Source organism: Theropithecus gelada, chromosome 4 (assembly GCF_003255815.1).
Source record: "Theropithecus gelada isolate Dixy chromosome 4, Tgel_1.0, whole genome shotgun sequence".
NCBI lineage: Eukaryota > Metazoa > Chordata > Mammalia > Primates > Cercopithecidae > Theropithecus > Theropithecus gelada.
The window spans coordinates 60,829,138-60,850,226 of NC_037671.1; the positions used below are offsets into that span (position 1 = coordinate 60,829,138).

Below are 21,089 nucleotides of genomic sequence, written 5' to 3' on the forward strand. Positions count from 1 at the left end.
TGTCGCAGGGAGAAATAAGAACTCTGTCCATAGAATACCAGCAAGGGTGGCTAGAAGCCCCAGCCAGGAGGTCCTGCTCAGTGAGGAGGAATGGATCAGGGTCCCACTTAAAGAAGCAGTCTAGCTGCATTTTGGTAAAGCAACTGCACTTTGCTGGGGACAGGGGTGGGGGGAAGGTCTCTTCCTCATCCAGGCCATTTGGCTGAATCCTTCAAATAGCAAAGGTGGCAGCCCACCCCTCCCCCACCAAGGACTTGGGTCCAGTCTCAGGTGAGCACTACCCTGTTGCCAGCGGCTATCTGGAATTCCAAGCCAATGGGTCTCATCTTGTGAGGTGCCATGGAAGTAGGGCCCACAGGCTGAGGCTGCTCAGACCCCTGGATTCAGCACCCTTCCAAAGGGTATTATGGACCTCCTGGCTTGCCTGAGTTGTAGTCTCCTTTGCTGGGGATCCTGGGACTGGAGCATGTAAAGGTCCTGGGTCTCTGTGCTTACTGAGCAGCTGCTAGGCTGAGACTCCACATAGCTCTGTGTGTTGGACCCAAGGTGCTGGTGGAGTGGGTTCAGGAGGGGATCTCCTCATCTGAGGGCTGCAAGGATCCATGGGAGACACTTGGTTTTGGGGGGAGTCACACATTCACTCACTGCTTCCCTTGGCTGCGGTTGGGGGTTCCCTTGCCTCCACATTGCTCCCGGGAGGGTCATTGCCCTGCCCTGCTTTTCTCCATACTCCATGGGTCAAGTTGTTTTCCTGATCAATCTCAATGTGAGTACCTGGGCATTTCAATTGAAGGTGCTGTATTTACTCAGCCCTTTCATTCCTCTCTGTGTATGCCATGCACTGTAGCTGCTGCTTCACACAGTTTTCTATTGTTTTTGTTAATTTCTTAATAGCAATGTTAGAAGCAAGTGGAATATCGTCAATATAGTGAGAGAAAATATTTGATGACATAGAATTATATAACCAGTGATAGTACATTTAGTAACAAGGCAAAATAAAAATATTTTAGGGAAATAAAAACTGAGAGACTTACTATTAATAGACTGACAAAGTGAACTTCTAAAGAATGTATGTCAGGTAGAAGAAAATTTATCCAAAGAAGGTTTGCAAGCAAGAAGACATGACGTATGTTTATTGCAGCACTATTCACAATAGCAAAGACTTGGAATCAACCCAAATGTCCATCAGTGACAGATTGGATTAAGAAAATGTGGCACATATACACCATGGAATACTATGCAGCCATAAAAAAGGATGAGTTTGTGTCCTTTGTAGGGACAAGGATGCAGCTGGAAACCATCATTCTTAGCAAACTACCACAAGAACAGAAAACCAAACACCGCATGTTCTCACTCATAGGTGGGAACTGAACAATGAGATCACTTGGACTCGGGAAGGGGAACATCACACACCGGGGCCTATCATGGGGAGGGGGGAGGGGGGAGGGATTGCATTGGGAGTTATACCTGATGTAAATGACGAGTTGATGGGTGCAGCAGACCAACATGGCACAAGTATACATATGTAACAAACCTGCACGTTATGCACATGTACCCTACAACTTAAAGTATAATAATAATAAATAAATTTAAAAAAAAAAAGAAAATAGAGAACAGATTGCTGGCAAGATGGCAAAATAAGAACAGCTCCGGTCTACAGCTCCCAGCTCCCAGTGAGATCGACACAGAAGACGGTGATTTCTGCATTTCCAATTAAGGTACCTGGTTCATCTCACTGGGACTGGTTGGACAGTGGGTGCAGCTCATGGAGGGCAAGCTGAAGCAGGGTGGGGCGTCACCTCACGCGGGAAGCACAAAGGATTGGGGAATTCTCTCCCCTACCCAATGGAAGCCATGAGGGACTGAACCTGAGGAACCCTGGACTCCCGCCCCGATACTGTGCTTTTCCCATGGTCTTTGCAACCTGCAGACCAGGAGATTCCCTCCAGTGCCTATGCCACCAGGGCCTTGGGTTTCAAGCACAAAACTTGGCAGCCATTCGGGCAGACACCAAACTAGCTGCAGGAGTGTTTTTTTGTTTTGTTTTGTTTTTTGTTTTTTTTCCCCCATACCACAGTGGTACCTGGAATGCCAGTGAGATGGAAGCATTCCCTCCCCAGGAAAGGGATGGGGGCTGAAGCCAGGGAGCCAACTGCTCTGGCTCAGCAGGTCCCACCTCCACAGAGCCCAGCAAGGTAAGATCCAGTGGCTTGAAATTCTCGCTGCCAGCACAGAAGCAGTCTGAGATGGACCTGGGATGCTCAAGCTTGGTGGGGGGAGGGGCTTCCGCCATTGCTGAGGCTTAAGTAGGCGGTTTTACTCTCACAGTGTAAACAGCCACTGGGAAGTTCGAACTGGACAGAGCCCACTGCAGCTCAGCAAGGCCGCTGTGGCCAGACTGCCTTTCTAGATTTCTCCTCTCTGGGCAATGCATCTCTGAAGAAAAGGCAGCAGCCCCAGTCAGGGGCTTATAGATAAAACACCCGTCTCCCTGGGACAGCACACCTGGCAGAAGGGGTGACTGTGGATGCAGCTACAGCATACTTAAACATCCCTGCCTGACGGCTCTGAAGAGAGCAGTGGACCTCCCAGCATGGCGTTTGAGTTCTGCTAAGGGTCAGACTGCCTCCTCAAGTGGGTCTCTGACCCCCATGCATCCTGACTGGGAGAAACCTCCCAGTAGAGGGCCGATAGACACCTCATACAGGAGATCTCCGGTGGGCATCTGGCAGGTGCCCCTCTGGGACAAAGCTCCCAGAGGAAAGAAGAGGCAGCAATCTTTGCTGTTTTGCAGCCTCTGCTGGTAATACCCAGGGAAACAAGGTCTGGAGTGGACCTCCAGCAAACTCCAGCAGACCTGCAGCACTGGGGCCTGACTGTTAGAAGAAAAACTAACAAACAGAAAGAAACAGAAGAAAAACTAACAAACAGAAAGAATAGCACTCAGAGACCCCAACTGAAAGTCACCAACATCAAAAACCAAAGGTAGATAAATTCATGAAGATGTGGAGAAACCAGCGCAAAAAGGCTGAAAATTCTAAAAACCAGAATGCCTCTTCTCCTCCAAAGGATCACAACTCCCCTCCAGCAAGGGAACAAAACTGGATGGAGAATGAGTTTGACAAATTGACAGAAGTAGGCTTCTGAAGGTGGGTAATAACAAATTCCTCTGAGCTAAAGGAGCACGTTCTAACCCAATGCAAGGAAGCTAAGAACCTTGAAAAAAGGTTAGACGAATTGCAACTAGAATAACCAGTTTAGAGAAGAACATAAATGACCTGATGGAGCTGAAAAACACAGCATGAGCACTTCTTGAAGCATACACAAGTATCCATAGCTGAAGTGATCAAGTGGAAGAAAGGATATCAGAGATTGGAGATCAACTTAATGAAATAAAGTGTGAAGACAAGATTAGAGAAAAAAGAATGAAAAGGAATAAACAAAGCCTCCAAGAAATACGGGACTATGTGAAAAGACTAAATCTATGTTTGATTGGTGTACCTGAAAGTGACAGGGAGAACAGAACCAAGTTGGAAAACACATTTCAGGATATTATCCAGGAAAACTTCCCCAAACTAGCAAGACAGGCCAACATTCAAATTCAGGAAGTACAGAGAACACCACAAAGGTACTCCTCAAGAAGACCAACCCCAAGACACATCATCAGATTCACCAAGGTTGAAATGAAGGAAAAACTGTTAAGAGCAGCCAGAGAGAAAGTTCGAGCTACCCACAAAGGGAAGCCCATCAGATTAACAGCATATCTCTCAGCAGAATCTCTACAAGTCAGAAGAGGGGGGGCAATATTCAACATTTTTAAAGAAAATAATTTTCAACTCAGAATTTCATATCCAGCCAAACTAAGCTTCATAAGCAAATGGGAAGCAAAATCCTTTACAGAAAAGCAAATGCTGAGACGTTTTTTCACCACCAGCCCTGCCTTACAAGAGTTCCTGAAAGAAGCACCGCATGTCCTCACTCATAAGTGGGAATTGAACCATGAGAACACATGCACACAGGGATGGGAACATTACACACTGGGGCCTATCAGGGGGTGGGGGGTAGGGGAGGGATAGCATTAGGAGAAATACCTAATATAGGTGATTGGTTGATGGGTGCAGCAACCATCATGGCATGTGTATGCTTATGTAACAAAACTGCACGTTCTGCACATATACCCCAGAACTTAAAGTATAATTTTAAAAAAGAAAGAAAACAGAAAACAAATGGGTGAATCTAAAGCCAAAATGTCATATAAACAATAAATTCAATATCTATATTTAGGAATAAATTGGAAAACTCCTAAATAACACATATAATTTGAGAGAGGCATTAGAATTAAAGCAATCTTAGTTCCCTGTGTTATTTAGGAGGCAGTTAAAAAAACTGGTAGATTGTGTATTTTGTTAAGTATAATGCATGTGAATCCAAATTTGTAGCCCAAAGAGTCTTTGGATCATTAGAAAATGTAATACATTTTAGAAATATTTCCAGGTGTAATATAAATTCATAAGAAACATAAGAAATATTTCTGGATATGACATGAATATCCAAAATTTAAGTTGCTATACAATAAATATAAACAGAATAATGACAATAATAATTTTTAAAGAGTTATCAGGTATTAAAGTAACATAAATATAAGACACCTAGGCCTAAAAAATGTGAAATGTATCTAGAAATATATTAAATTTTATTGACAGTAATTAAAGAAGAGCTAAGTAAATAGAAATATAGGCCATGTACAAGACAAATAACTCAATATAATAAAGATGTTAATTCTTTCCCAAATAATATATCAATTTTAGTTTTAGGTGGGAAAACAAGACCAAGGTAAGCTAAGATGGTACCAAGGAGAAAAATGAACCAAGACATGTTGTGTGACTAGTGCCAAGATTCAATTAAAAAGCTATGAAAATTAAGTTGGTGTTATATTGGCTTATAGAAAGAAAAACAGAGACCAAAGAACTTGGAATCTGATCTGCACATTCATAAACCTGCTATATATGAGATGATTTTGCACATTTATGGGTGAAAAAACAGACTAAATACATTGCACTGATAAAATTGGTTATCCATGAAGGCGGAAAAATGAAACTTAAATATCTTCACATACCATGTGTAACATCTGTTCCTGCTGAATTAACCTGGAGGAAAAAGCAATATCATTTAAAAAAGATAACATAGGAGAAGATTTTTATGACCTTGGAATAGAAAATAATTTCTTATATAAGACATAAAAATCATGGTCTATTAAAAGAAAACTTAAATATTCTACCACATTTAAATAAGAACCTCTATTCATCAAACATCATAAAAGAGAGTGAAAAGATAGAATCACAAATCAGTGGATGATTTTTTAAAAATATATAAATGGCAAATAGTATCCAGAATATATAAAGAACTCTCACAAATAAATGCAAAAACAAGCAATACAATAGAAAAACAGGCAATAGTTATGCAAGCATTTCCAACAAAATGGAAGTAGCAACACCCAATAAATTTATGAAAATATAACAAATATAACAAATTTCATTAGTAATAATAAAAATGCTAATTAAAACAACAAAAAAATTTGATTTCACACTTGATTAGTTGGCAAAATGCGGAGAACTAAGGACAGTAATAATATACTAGGTAATTTAGTATATCTGCTAAGTTAAATGAGATAATATAATTTATCTCAAACAGTTGAACATTCTCATTCTTTATGACCTAGCAACAGGAAGCAAGCACAAGAATGCTCATGTTGTTCATAAAAGCAAAAAAAAAAAAAAAAAAGAGGAACTATCCAAATGTTTATGTACAACAAGGTGGATTTTTAAAATCCTGGTATTTTCATTAGTTAAAATGAATAAGCTATGCTACATGCATCAATATGAATAAACCTTAAAACTTAAAATATGCATAGTGTGAGTCTCTTCTTTTTAAAGTTTAGAAAGAAACAAAATAAACATAATAATCATTAAGAGATACATATATGCAATAAGAGAAAATCAAGGTGATAATTAAAATTCAGTTCAGGTGAATATATCTGAGAGAACAATGGGGGATAGGATTGGACAAAGATGCATGGGGGGCATTCAGACTTGTTTTGTTTTCTAACCTGTGTACTTTATGTGTATTTTATGAATATTATTTTTAAACTATACATTAATGGTATGAACTCATATATATAATTCTTCACATTAATAAAAATGGTGAAAGCAACTGTTTAGCTAATGGGATTAATATATTTTTATTTTTTGATAATTGCCTTTGATTATATAATTTTTTATATGAAATGCTAGAGGAATTTATTCATTTGAAGACTTTTTTCAAATAAGAAATAGTAACTAACATTTATTACACATATACACAAAAATAGCTTTAATAGTATATGTCTTCACCAAAAATAAATGCTGATAATTAATTTTTTAATGAAATCTAATATTTGACACCTTTTTCAAAAAGTACTTCAATTAGAACATTTGTCAACATCATAAAAGAATTCATGTTGATTGAACAGAATAGCTAGCAGAACAAGCACAAAACCAGTCTCTAATGTATATCAGGAATTAATGTTGTTTAGCCCCCTCCTTCCTAAATGTGTCTACTTTTTTCCCCCTTCTTCAACACCAGTAACCACTACTACACATATACTTTATTTCCCTATCAGTAACTAGTCAGTATTTGCTTGGATGCTTCTCTTTGTATAACCACAGCAGTGTTGACCCTGGTAGAGAAAGCTGTGTCTTACAAGAATGCAGAGCTCAACACAGGTAGTGAGAAAAGCACCTCATCTAAATGTGTCTGAAAGAGCTGCATAATGAGAGTCAAACAAACCTGAACAACCAAGTCTGAAAAATCAAGGAAATTGAGTAGAGGTTGGCTCAATCTCCCCGCTCTATACGCCCATCCCGGTATCAGTACAGGAGTCTAGTCAGAACTGATGCCATGATGTAAAATCCTCCTGGTATTTCTTAAAATGTCCAACTCCTGGCAGGGATTCCACATCTCTTTAGAACTGGCTATCTAGCTGATAAAAGTCAGTCATTTAATCGATTTTTTAATTGAGCACTTACTTGCAAAACAATATAGAAAATAAATGAGAATAAACCTAGCATGTCCTCTGTAAGGCCTACCATCTAGCAGAAGAGACAGGCAAGTGGGTAACTACTACCTGAAAGGCCGACTGGACTAAGCATTGCTTTTTAAGGTGGTAGCTAAGGAATGGGAATGTGAATTTTGATTTGGGGACCTGACAGGCTGAATAGATCCCATCATGGGTAAATGTGTGAGTGTGTGTGGGTGTGGGCGTGGTGGGGGCAGGGAGAGAGAGAGACAGAGAGTGGTGTTGAAAAGCAGAAAGAATTCCATGCAGAGTCAAATTAGGGAGGTATGGAAACCCATATAATGTTCTGTGCACAGTAAATAGAAGAGGCCAAAGCCAGGCTTATAGAGTCAGGATGTGGGGGGAGATGGAGCGAGAAGCCAAGCTTATCCATAAAAGCCCAGTTCCAGGGGCAACAAAAAGGCCCTATACGTATGTTACACATGCCAATAAGTGAAATCCTTTCAATCTGCTTTACTCAGACCCTACTCTTGCCTAAAGATGACACTTTTCAGAAATTATACAACCTACACTGTCAGGACTGATTTAGGCTTAACTCTGAGAAATAGGTTCCACTACATCTATGTAACTGTTTGTCCTTCACAGACCAAAGGAAGCCTTGAACAAGGAACTTTCCACATTTCCACAAAGTATTGTATCTATCCTTCTATTGAACTGTGTCATGACTACAACATATGTCATTAAAATCAACCTTCTACCAGGCACCAAATACAAATAAGACTTTTCACTTTCTGCTGCTAATATGATAATTATTTTATTCTCCATGTCCATAATAGTTAATTTTATAGTTCTTTAATTCTGATTTCAAACTAGCAGATTTGGTTATAACTGTCTAACTTTAAATGTCATAATTACCCTCTTATTTATTTTTTTAATTATTATATTCTTTTTTGTCATTTTCTGTATGATTTGGGTTTTTGTTTTCTTGCTGATTTGTGAAGTTGGGGTAATCTTTAAAGATTCAGGTATATTCCTCCCATATTTAAAACAATGTCATAGAGAAAGACATTATTTATTTTTTTATTTGCAAACGTGCAGTACCCTGGAGCAGGAATAGTTGACAAATAAATGACCAACTTAAAAGATTAGGTTTTGCAGCGTCTTGCAGTTTTTCACTTTATGCCCTCCAAACCATTACCTTGAAATTCAGTTGTTCTCTTTATGCCTTACTGATTGCTGAAGTCTCTAAGTGGCCTTAATGTCAAATCTAAGGTGCTAAATTTTACAACAAGATCAATTTCCACAACATTTTTACTGCCAAACACATTTTTTAAAGAATGCATTAAATTTGAGTCTGTCTAAAGCATGATGGCTAACAGATTCTTTCAGAAGAAAACAAGTAGTGCGCTTGTGTGAATATTTATCTGACAGTAGCTTACAATACTAGATTATTACAAATGGCAGGGACCTAGCACTACCAGTGAGGTGACACAGAAGAATGTATCATCAGAAGTAGGTAGCTATATAGAATATTGGTATTAGTGTACCTACATTCTTCTAAAAAAATAAGAGGATCCAAGCTCATTTATCATTTAACAAGACACTCACCCGCCTGGTGCCTTCATCATCTAGCCTTCTGAAGCTCTGCTGAAAATGAGATTTTTTTTTTTTTTTTTTTGCCTTTAATGGCATTTGGTTGTTGCAGTGAGCAATTTGGCAATGTGCTGCATCACTTATGTATCTTTAAAAGGACGGAAGGAGCTTGAAGTCAAAAATAAGTATATGCAAACTGCCGTCTCTGAGAACTGATAGAGTAAATTTGACATGATTTTATGTAATGTTTCGTCCCACCTCTGTGTCATGCAGCCCCTATGAGAAAAGGAAATAAATGGCCTTGGATAATTTAACCAACTTAAAATTCCAGGGACTTTTTTTTTTGCCACCATTGCAGAAATATGTTCCTTGTAAATTTGATTCTGGTATCTGTCATGAGACCCAAATACAGTAGGTGGTATACATTAGACTGGGAGTTGGCAAACTATGACCCATGGGCTAAATCCAGCCTGGCCACCTGTTTTCATAAATAAAGTTTCACTGGAATATAATCACTCTACTCATTTGCATATTGTGTATGGACACTTTTGTGCCACAATGGCACAGTTGAGTAGTCATGATAGAGACTGCATTGCCCACAGAGCTTAAAACATTTATTATCTGGCCCTTTATTTACAGGCAAATATTGCTGACCCCTGCACTGGACCTCCAGTCTTACATACCCTCTAAATTTTCTTGTTCTGGTCTGGCTAAAAGACCCAAAGGAACAGAAAGAAAATTAGGAAGCCAGAGGACCTAGAAATGCCTAGAAAATACATTAGAAAAAAGATAATTACACACTTCCTATAGTGTGTCTTTTAAATGCCTTCCTGGGAGTGGAAATAGAAAATTCAGTGGAGGATTTATGGAAAAGGAAGATGATGTTTCTTAGTAATCAGAAAGTTCTGTTTTTTTGGGTTTTTTTTAATTTTTTTCCCCCTCTCCCTTACCCACATTGCTTCCCTCCTTTAACTCGGCGGAGTTTATATTCTCAGGGGGTTGCAGCACACGCAAACCCACATTGCTCCCCTGAGGAGCTGCAGAGGCTCTGCAAACAAAGAAGCAATTTCCGACAAATAATAAAGACACAAACTACTTAAAAAAAACTATTATGCAACTGGAGCAAGGGCTAAAATTGCCTTTGACAGACGGGTACCTCTAAAAAAATGGTGTAAAAAACCACTGTGTTTCAGTGATAGTATGTTTAAAACATCTCTTTAGAAAATGGTTCAAGCATTTGGCTAAAAAATCTGTAGTCATTACATGATTACCTTACATTATTTTACTTATAGTAAAAATATAGATATTACTTTCCTAAATCTTTTAAAAAAATCGTATGAAGATTGTTTTTTCATAAAAATTATCTAAAATGTTTAATAGTCTAAGCTTTTATCATTATGTAGATGAATTAAAAATGATTTATAGTAAAAAGAAATACAATAATATTGAATAGTATTCCATTTTTAGATTATCTAAAATGTCTTATGTAATGACATAAATTGTGGAATTATTTCCAGAGCTGGGTTCGATTAATTTACTATATGTTCCATAGTATTTCCCATAGTTCCCTCTTTTCTATTCCATTCTTATTTAGGTCATTACATAACTTCCAACGACACTTTCCGTCTCTGCTTGTCTACCTGCTCCGGATCCTGCTGCCCTGCACAGCCACATTAATCTTCATGAAGTACAGTTTCCTAGATGTCTCAGAAACATTGAACAACCCCCCACTAATAACCAACTTAATTATTAAGTTTTCTTCTAGGCAATTCTTTTTCACAATTCATTGTACTACTTTTCCCCTAACTTATTTTTCAAGCTTTTTCTCCCGACAAGACCTTGTTTTTATGTGTTCACTTATAGTCCAGGTAGATTGACCAAGTGGTTCCTTCAAGTATTGTACTTATTTCTTTTCCTTTGATATTATCTGTAGCTGACTGTCTAAATGACACTTTTGTTGGTTCCCCAGGGATAGCTGAGCAGCATGAACTAGAGCTAGACGGCTAATTTTGAACTTGCTGTTCTGCTGCTGGTTGCCCGGATGATGTTGGTTGAATTATTCAATTTCTCTGGATGTAAGCTTTCATATCTAGGACAGGAATAATACTTATACGGGTGCCAAGAAAATAACTTGAATCTATAGGTATACAGCACTTAGACAAGTACCCGCCATGTGTTAAACGCTACATTGGTACAGCTTAGAGGCTATGAACACCACTTTTTCAATCAAACTTAGGAACACTGGCTCTGCCACTTACTGGCTAGGCAACTTTGAGCATATTACTTAACCTCTTCAAATCTGTTTGTAAAATGAGCATAATACCAATAAAAATATGGTTACTGCAAAATTAAGTGCTAAAAGTAAAGACCTTTGCCTAGTGTGTAGATCATAATAACTACTTAATTATATTAGTTGCTTCTATTATAATTTTCATTATTCCCATTGTTTGTGTTGCTACTATTAATATTCTAGACTTCTAAAGAACTTGACTATACATCTAACTGCCCTAGTCTTTTCTATCCTGACTACCATAAAGTTGAAGACTATTAGTTGCTTCCCCTCCACCAAATTCCCACATACTTACTGTATCAAACAGAAAGCAGTATACCTACTTAGTTCTTCAGGCTTTCTGAGTAGAAGCAAGGCTAATAAAAAACCTTACAGATATATTTAGTTTAATGGGATTTCCAGCTGGTACTACTTCACACCCACTTTATGAGGTAAGGCAGGAAAATATCAGCATGTATCTAACAATGAAGTCTGGAGTTCACCCTCACAAATTATATTCTGCCCTGTATCTGTGAGCTTTGTTTTTCTCCAGCTATCTTACCTGTTTCCTTTTTAAAGCCAGGGACTCTGCCTTTTACATCTTTACATGCCGTTAGCTTTGAAGACAGACCTATCTGGCTCTGTTATCAGGTCTATGCCTGATATATGTATCTAATTATTAGACCCTAAAACTCCTTAATGAAAAAAACAAGAATTATGCCTCTTAACTTTTATTATTGTGATATTAAATAAAGTCCTAACATATAATAGACATCTAATAAAGGTGACCACCTTTTTATCCTTCATTGCCTCTGCCTGTGGAAATTAGCATAATACAGAATGGGGAGTCTATAAACATTAAAGTAAATTTAGTCAAATAGCTCAGTATCCTTTAACATACTAACATCTTAAAGTTGCTGCTAACTGTATCTACTATATAAATTTAGGACTTTTGTCTCTTGTTCATCTATTGTAAATTTTTTTTTTGTCAAAATCTTATTTGAAAATGAAACCATTAGTTAAGAGTAAGTTCATCTTTATCTTCTCATAATATTTATCTCATAACATTATATATTTTTATCTTCTCATAGTATTATATATTTATATATGTACAAATTTGAAAAGTTAACCTTTAGGTAACAGGAAGAGATTGATTTTTTTTTTTTTTTTTTGAGACGGAGTCTCGCGCTGTGTCACCCAGGCTGGAGTGCAGTGGCGCGATCTCGGCTCACTGCAAGCTCCGCCTCCCAGGTTCAGGCCATTCTCCTGCCTCAGCCTCCGAGTAGCTGGGACTACAGGCGCCCGCCACCACGCCCGGCTAGTTTTTTGTATTTTTAGTAGAGACGGGGTTTCACCATGTTAGCCAGGATGGTCTCGATCTCCTGACCTCGTGATCCGCCCGCCTCGGCCTCCCAAAGTGCTGGGATTACAGGCTTGAGCCACCGCGCCCGGCCAAGATTGATGTTTTTAAATAAAGAAGTGATAAGATAAATTTAGCATTTTAGGAAAATAAATCTGATTTAATATTTGAGACAAAGCAAAGAAAGAATCAAATTATAATTTTTAGATTTTTTTCAGGCTCAACTAAGTCGAAGTAGGCAAATCAGGAGGAATTCTAAATTGGAATTGTTTGATGAAATCAGGTTCGGATGCATGAGTATAAGAAGAGAGGTACTCCGAATGGAAAAGTACACACAAAATTGAAGACTGTCGAACAGATATGACAATAGAGAGAGTCAAGATTTAAGATAGTTTTGGAGATGAAAGCTGAAATTGTGGTGTTATAATAGCCCTGTAAAAACTTATAATAGAAAAAATACAAAATATAGCTGGAGGAAAATTGTTAATTTGGGAGCCAATTTTAATAGAGGAGATTGCATTCTGGAAGGGAGAGGATTTGGTCGATTTATTTTAGGGGTAATATCTGCTGCCTAAGTGACATATGAAACAATCATATTCTGCTGTCTAGATCTTAAGTGTATATGTTATGTAAAAGAAAATCTCAAACAAAATCTAGATAGGAAATGAAATATATTTTTGCTTCATTATATTTACAGATCTATGTGTGTAATTCTGTTCTGTACCAGATACATTGCTTAAAACATTTTAATGTATTTGGAATATGAAACAGGCACATTTTCTAAAGATCTGGTTTCAAACATATAAGGGATCAGTTCCTGCTTAATGAGTAAGGAGCTACTTTTTAACTGACTAAATCTCCAGAAATATCTCCTAAAATCTTTTCCTGCCTCCAAGTGTGTTTTCTGTCTTACAGTAAACTATACTCCTGTCTTCACAACTATAACTTCTTACTCTTGGGTGAAGTCTTAGAAAGAAGTGACATGGAAGAAAGAATATTCTTACATGATTTCTATCAATCCTGTTTCCAAGAAGAAACCACTTTGATAAATAAAGGAAAACTAGGGTCCTTCATTTTGTTTATGGTGCTGACAAACATTTGCTTCCTTAGGAGTGTCATTAACTAAAAAATAAAAGGCACAGGATGTGGCACAGATTGTGTGCAGCTTCTAGAAGGCCATTAGGTTTCTGAGGAGGAAAGATAAGAGGAGAAATTTGGGCCACAGAAACTTCGTGCGTATATATACTTGGTATAAGGGCTCAAACATTCTCATATGTCATGTTCTCAGCCTACTCCCTGTAATTTTAGAAAACCCTGAACCTCAGATCCACATGGGTGCCAGATGACTGACCTGGAAGGCCCATGATTAAGTGCATTTGTGCCTTTTCTTCTCTCCTTGTAATATCCATTGGAAAAAGAGTTGTAGGGAAAGTCAGCAAATCTATGATTGGCATTTCCAGTCATGTGACTTTACTTAGTTACTCTCCTAACTTTAATTTCTCCAACATTAAATTAAAATAGTGAACTCAAAAAGACCTTTTTTTAAACATTCAAAATGCATGAAGTCTTTTGCATTCAGGAGATTCTACATAAATGCTGGAGAGAGGTAGTGAGGTCCATTAGATTATGTTCAACCCTCTTTACAGATGTGGGACACACTGAAAGACCAAGAAAGAGACAGTGAGAAAGTTCAACATCTTGACAGGCAAAGTACAGGGATTTCTGAAGTCACAAATGCATCAGCACTGTGATCACACGAGGTTCTGGTGCAGTGCAACCATCTGGCTTAGACATCTGCTTCAAGGACTTCAATAGGGAATCCTCCTAATCTCTAATTTAGTTGACTTAATTTGTCTAGTTGGGAACACCTGTAGTGCTGAATTTCTAAAATTCACCAGTATGGAAGTGTTACAATATTAATAGTCAGTATGGCTCAGGCACCAACAAATTGAATAGGAGGTCTGACAACAACGGGTGCTCTGTACCTGTGCAGAAGGGCAAAATATATTGGCTGTGGGCACCAGTTACCATTTAGGTTGGTTATTTATTATTCTGCAAAGGTATATATTGTAGCTATATTCTTTAATCCAAAAATATTGCAATATAAATGACCTCCAGAAATTGCAACATGGGCTAAATTACAACAAAGGGCATCAGCTTTTATTTTCAAGTAGTTTACAACATCCAGTACTGCTGCACAAGAGGAAGAAAGTGAGAACATTAGAAGCAAAATATCTCTTGTTCTCTTTGATACACAATCTCTGTGATTCTTAACATGTGAGGTTTTCTCCCCCTATACCAAGAATAGAAAAAAGTAGGAAAGGTTTCAGGCTTATTTGCAGATGTTGAGAAGAAGAAAGAAAAGATCACTTGAAATAACAAATTACTCATCCCCCAGCAACCTGCACCTTCTATCTGGCACTCACACCAGTTGTATCTGCACCTCTCCAACTCTATTAGTATCTATGAAAGTGTAAAATAAAAACTCACTTTATATGGATGTTTATAAGTCAGAGGTACTGTTGAAGAATGAATGTCAATATTTGAAGAAAGATGAAAAAATAAAAAGCCCATCAGTATATTCTCTATTTGGTTTCTAAGCAATGCAGCCTATTCTCTATTTGGTTTCTAAGAAATATGAGGCAGAAGGAATAAACAAGGGTCCTTTCTGTGTCCTTCCTCTACCAAACTGATCCACAACATGGTTTCATATAAAGGAAACATGTGATTTTCCATCTTCAACAACGAAGACAAGTAGTCTTAACTCAAATCTTGAGATTATTATAAGTTATTGCAAATAATATCTGCAGCTTCCCTAGTAAAAGCCTTTGGATCATAAGATATCATAGAAAATAATCACAAATATCTGTTTCTGATAGAACGACTTAGCAGCCTCTATTTTCCACTAAATAGGGAATCCATAACAGAAAAGGTCCAAAATGTGGAAAAGATCTCAGTCCTAATTAACCATTCCTATAAAGCTTTCTGCAAAGCCGGTGACAATCTTACTAAGCAGGCAATTTGTATTGACATTTTCCTTGCCAGAAAATTATAAGGGTGGTGTTGTCAAAACACAGTGATGAATGTTTTTCAACCAACAAAATCTAAAGTGAATTTTAGGATTCTTAGGTATGATTTGTAACTCATTATAGGGTGTTAATTTTTCTGTGGGAGTATAATTGTCAAAACTATAATGACCTCAGAAGGAAAAAATGATTTAAAATTATTAACTTGTACCCAGCATAGCTTTTTAGGAATATACCTATAGAAATAAATCAAGGCTCAACTCACTTTCATTTTTAATCCTTAGGCCATGTGTATGATCAAAAGATAGAAAATAATATAGCCTAAAATATACAAATAATATTGCAAAAAAAAGGTAGAACTCCTTGAGGCTGAGATGGCAGTTTGTCATTTTTGCCACTGCTGTCCTCCCTGTGTCTACAGCAGAAATTGCATAAAGATCATGGCATTTTTTACTCCAACAGAGCCTAGAGGAAACTTTAAAATACTTTATGATATAATACTTTATAGCAGCTAGAAGCCATCTCAAAATGGCACAGAGAGAAACCTATTTTCATCCTTGTAAGTGTTACGAAAGACATTAGTCATCATGTTAATTATAAAGTACAGGTTTGAATATAATTCTGAGTATTGTAGCCAATAGAAGAATCTGCATTTGTTCTAAAATGACTTAAAATTTAAACATAATGCTAGAAGGATGGCTTATTCGAATTTCAACTGCGGAAGAAGAATATGCACAATTTTAAAAGGTGACATCTTACATAACTATTGGAAATAAATGTAATATTTTAACAGTATTTACATACCTCTACCTTTTTCTTTTCTATGAATAGTTGATCCTATAGTTTCACAGTACATTTCATTAACCTTGCATGTTTCGGTTATTTTAAATATTAGTTACATTTCAAGAAACAAAACTCTGTAATGCATCCCGGTAAATTAGTCTCTAATAAATGGGGACTAGGGCATGAAATTCAGACGAGAATGTTTAATGGAATACAAATATCCAGTCTAAAAACTCTAATAAAAATCTGCCTTCTTTGGGTAAAGGCTCTTGGCTATTACACAAAAAACCACACGTGGCTCCCCTCAAAATGCATCATAGACCAGGCTCATAATCTTTCCTTGCACAAAAATGGCACAAGAATTGATTTCAATGATCATTTAATACCTATTTCCCTCTCCTGTCAAAAAATGTTCCATACACATGAAACTGAGGGTTGGCAGCCTGAACTCATTTATGGAACTTTTAAAGACTATTGATTTACCATTGAATTTTCTAGTTCTCTCATTGTTACTGGAAGGATGCCTCAGAGTCTGAATTAGATGATAGGATAGGCTGGAATGCTGATAGGCTTACTCAAGGCTGATGAAAAGAGAAACTTCTCAAAAATTTGTCAAAATGCATTCTATAAATTAGGTTAGCATGATTGATTATAGAGTCAAAATTTCCCATGTCGTGCTGAACTGAATTTTAATTATATCTCTTCTTGCTTTGTTGTGCCCCGATACACCTCCTTGATGTCTGGGTGTTAACCCTTAGAGAAAATATGAAATAATTTAAAAATAAATTAAACATATGTCTTTAGAAACTAGAAACTGTTTTGTATACTTGAAGTGTCTTTGTTTTTATTTTTGATCTGCTTTTTAAAAAGCTATACACCAACATATGAGTTACAAGGGAGTGCTTATATAAGCAGATTTTTATGTTGTCAGTATGTTTCCATAGGGTGAAATGTTCTGACAGACACTTCCAGAAGCTGTGTGCCTTTACCTGCACATAACAGTAACCTTTGTTACTGTTACACTATGTAACCTTTGTTAAAAGGACAGCATTTCCACAAGGAATAGCATACTTATTAACAGCACTAACTTGGTTCTAGCTAAGCACAGAACAGACTTTTAGTACCAGAAAGAAACTAAGGTTACACAGTTTTTTCTTTAAACAGTCTCTCTCTGCTCTGTCCCACATAGAGATGAGTATTTTCCTATAAATGTTGCCATTATTTTCCTCTTCAGGGTGGGATGCAAAGTTTATGGGGCCTCAAAATTATATAATTTTGCATTCCCTGTTTAAGAAAAAGATTTTAAAATTATGTATACATAGTTGGCAGGAAAGTGAATATTTATTTTGAATGAGAAAAGCAATAACAAACAACTATAAAATTTCTAAACCTGAAAATACTATTAACATCACAAAATCTAGAAAACAATACAGAATTTCTGTTTTGTTAGTCAATGAATCCCTATGCTTTTTGGGGGTCTACGTTTTGATCATCTTCTAATATGACAATAATTTTGATAATATTTTCTATAGAGAAGAAAGAAAATTAAGGATTTTTTTCTCTAGCTGGTTGATAGAAAAAAAATAGAGTTGTTACAGATAGTTTTAAAAAGTGCATTTCTGTTTCACAACTCATTGCTGGTTATGTTATAGCCATTAGCATTGTTCTGATATTTGGGGAAACTTCTGTCAAGTCTGCTTCATAGCTGAGCTGAATGATTTGAAAGAGTTGTCCACAGAGCTTATTCTGGCCCAATACAATTCAAACCTTATTTCTCCTCCACTAATCACATCCTTCCTGTATCAGTGTTGTAGTTCACAATCGATAGCCGTAAAACCTCTATCTGTGAATACTTGTGTCACAACACTAGGTGAGATGGTAGGAGTATTCCTGGAAATATTTCTACAACAGAACAGTAGCAATATCTAAATAATGCAAACAAAATATTTCTCTAAACCCAAACTAAATAAATGTCTAACTCTTCTTCAGAGATAGTCATGCCCCCTCTACCACCATTTGACCCAGAGGGCAGTGTGATCGGTGGGGATGTCACCTGGGGATTGCCTTACTTTTGCAGCAAAGAGAGATGACCACGTAAACACATTTATAAACCCCTCCCACAGCCATGGAGGGAGCTTCTTTAGCGTCAAAGTCACTCCTTCACTGTCCACCCCTCTCCATTATGGCCTTCCTTCCTGTGCCTCTTCCTTTAACCATTCCCATGTACAAACACACCTTTGAGTGAGGCCTGCCTGGTTTTTCTTACTCTTTCCAAATGCATTTGCCATCAAATCCTATTGTTTTTAACTTCAGCTTTACCTTTGGCCTGAATACTTCCAGTCTCATCCCTGTCGTCATAGCTAGGGCCACATCTCAGTAAGCCTCACTATTGTTAATTCCCTAAATCTTCTCCTTTCTTCATCCTCTTCTTTAATCCACCCTAGACAACTAATAATTATGAAATTCCCCAAAACCTCAGGTTACCTTCTGCTATGAAATCTTCAGGTGGCATTTTATCATAAGTGAAGTCCAGCCTTGAGGGTATATGTAACTCTTCTCTACTTTTCTCTCCATTATTTCACTGCTATCTTAAAGAAATTCTGTTTCACCAAATTGTTTTTCCAGATTCTTTACACTTGCTTTGAAAGTTTCCTTTTCTTGTCTTTGCTCTTACCATCCCTTCTGCATGGACTTTTCTCCCTCTTCTCTCTGCTTCTAAATGTTATAACTATTATCCTGGTCTCCTTGCCATTGTTTTTCTTACCGTCTTAGAGGTTTCCTAAAACAGCCATATAGCCAGCAGTGATAATTCCCTTTACCGGAGCATGCATATTTTCTATTTGGTACTTATTATATGCTGTGTTCTACTGTCATAATATATATGTTTACATATGTATTAGTGTGCATATGTATAACCTTTTCCCTTAAATATCATAAGTAGGTTCAATTCAAAGCACTTTACTTAGAACAGAAAAGATAAAGCAAATTTAAGAAACACTGCCTTTAGGATGTATAAAATCTTGTAAGTGAGATAAGATGATAACAAATGACTTCTAATAGAGGGAGAGTAAGATAAGAGCCCTATATAGCAAATGCATATGTGTTAATTGTTGGACTAATGCTATCTCTCCCACTAGATGGCATACTTTTTAGAGTACAGATAGTTTCTCTTTAACTACAGTTTTTATATTTCCAGCACTTAGTTTCTGGAGGTATTGAGTTCTCTGTAGTTGGAGATATTCATGCAGGTATAAATACTGGGAGATGTCCTAAGTACTGCTGAGAGGACTAAAACACTGGCTAGTGGTCTAGATGGGAGTATGAAGTACAACTGATCTGTGTGAAACGGTGTGAGTTCTCCGTGAGATAGTACTCTACAGGATACTTTATGGTTCTTTACCAAGAGGAAACACAATGCATCAGGTCGAGAGGTTGTAGAGACAGAAAAGTGGATGCAATTCTCAGTTCCAAGCTTCAGTTTCTTTACCTACTAAAATAGTAAAATCTAAAACTAGTTGCTAGTATTATCCTGAGATTAAGTGAATTAATGTACAGTGACTGCAACCTAGGAGGTATTCAAAAGTTTTAGTTTTAATTTATTCCCTTTTAGCAACGGTAGAGCTGATAATGCTTAATATTTTGTCCTATGGAAGCTTTTGTTGAAATATTATTTTTGATTCGGCAAATCTACTTCAATCATGAAGATGGATCTACAAAATGTAAATGTACCATCTTAGCAGAAGGTCAATGAAAAAAAGCTTTAAAATATTTAAAGTCTGGGTTACGATGTGTAACAAACTAAAATTCAAAAAACTTTTAAGACTCAGCTAACACTAATATGGTTTTAAACAGCATTCTCAATTACAGTAAGCTGTTTCTTGTCAGGCCAGATGCCAGGAGTGGATTTGATTACCTAAATACATTCTATGTGGTCAGAAATTTAACACTGAAAACTCAGCAGGGGAGAAAGAAGTCTGAAGAGTGAATTGACTCGTAGTGTGATTTACAATAAAAGGAAGCTTTTCTAAGAAATTTTATCTGAAAGTTAAGAACTCCTTTGAGATTTTCACCATCAACTCAGCATGGTGCTATTATTTTGTTATTGAAACACTTAAACTTTTGTTTTTCTTACTCCTTGCAGAGGAATCAATAGTCTAAAATTAGAGCAGAGAGTAGCAGCTCTTGAGTGCTAATCGGGGTTGGGCACTAAGGATTTCAAAGATTGCAGCCAGCAGCCTATCAGCCACATATTAAACCTTACTCATTAAATTGTTTTCAGAAACAAAAATAATGAAAATATAATACAGGACAGGTTTTCATAAAATATGCTATAAACAGTTTTTCAAAAATATATCCATATACTTTTTACTATTATCAATAGTATGTTCTCCTAGATACATTTTGGGATGTCCGCCAAGCTCATAATACTTTTTCCTCTCTAAAAATTAGTGTCTCTCCATGTTGTCCTTGCGGCTGGGTCCCCATTAACTAAGTTTTTCTCTCTTCTTAATTTTAAAAATTGATCTGTTTAAGCCTCTATTTGGAAGACAAAAACACCATAGTGACAACGTACATAAAGATTGTTGAGCTAAACAGTTCCTGAAAGATAAAAGTGATCCTGCCACCCTTGTTGTGGATTTTTAATTCATTTAAACAAGTACTTATTTTTCACGTACTATGTCTCTGGCAAGAAATGGCAGAACTAGGTCTAGTCCCTGAGTTTTTTTGACTTGTGGGTTTGTTTGCAGAGTAGAATATGATTTCTGTTTCTGGTTTTGCAATTTTAAGATTGTCTAAGTTTTTAAATATTAATACTTGATGTAGTAAAGATACTTAGATGAACACATTTCATCTGTTCCAGTAGAAGTGGATTTTTACACTTACTTCACTCTTATAGACAATAGTCAATATTTCATATTTAAGCAGTAACATTATTCCTAAAAATGAATACATGATAAAATTAATATACTCTTAGTAATACCTATAAACTATATTCACTTTATT

At 36.8% G+C, this 21,089-nt stretch overlaps 1 protein-coding gene across 2 annotated transcripts in view; it reads right to left on the reverse strand.

Annotated features, from left to right (window-relative positions):
• KHDRBS2 (KH RNA binding domain containing, signal transduction associated 2) overlaps nucleotides 1–21,089 on the reverse strand; it is a 588,458-nt gene that overhangs the window by 184,183 nt on the left and 383,186 nt on the right. The gene's annotated exons all lie outside the window — the stretch shown is intronic.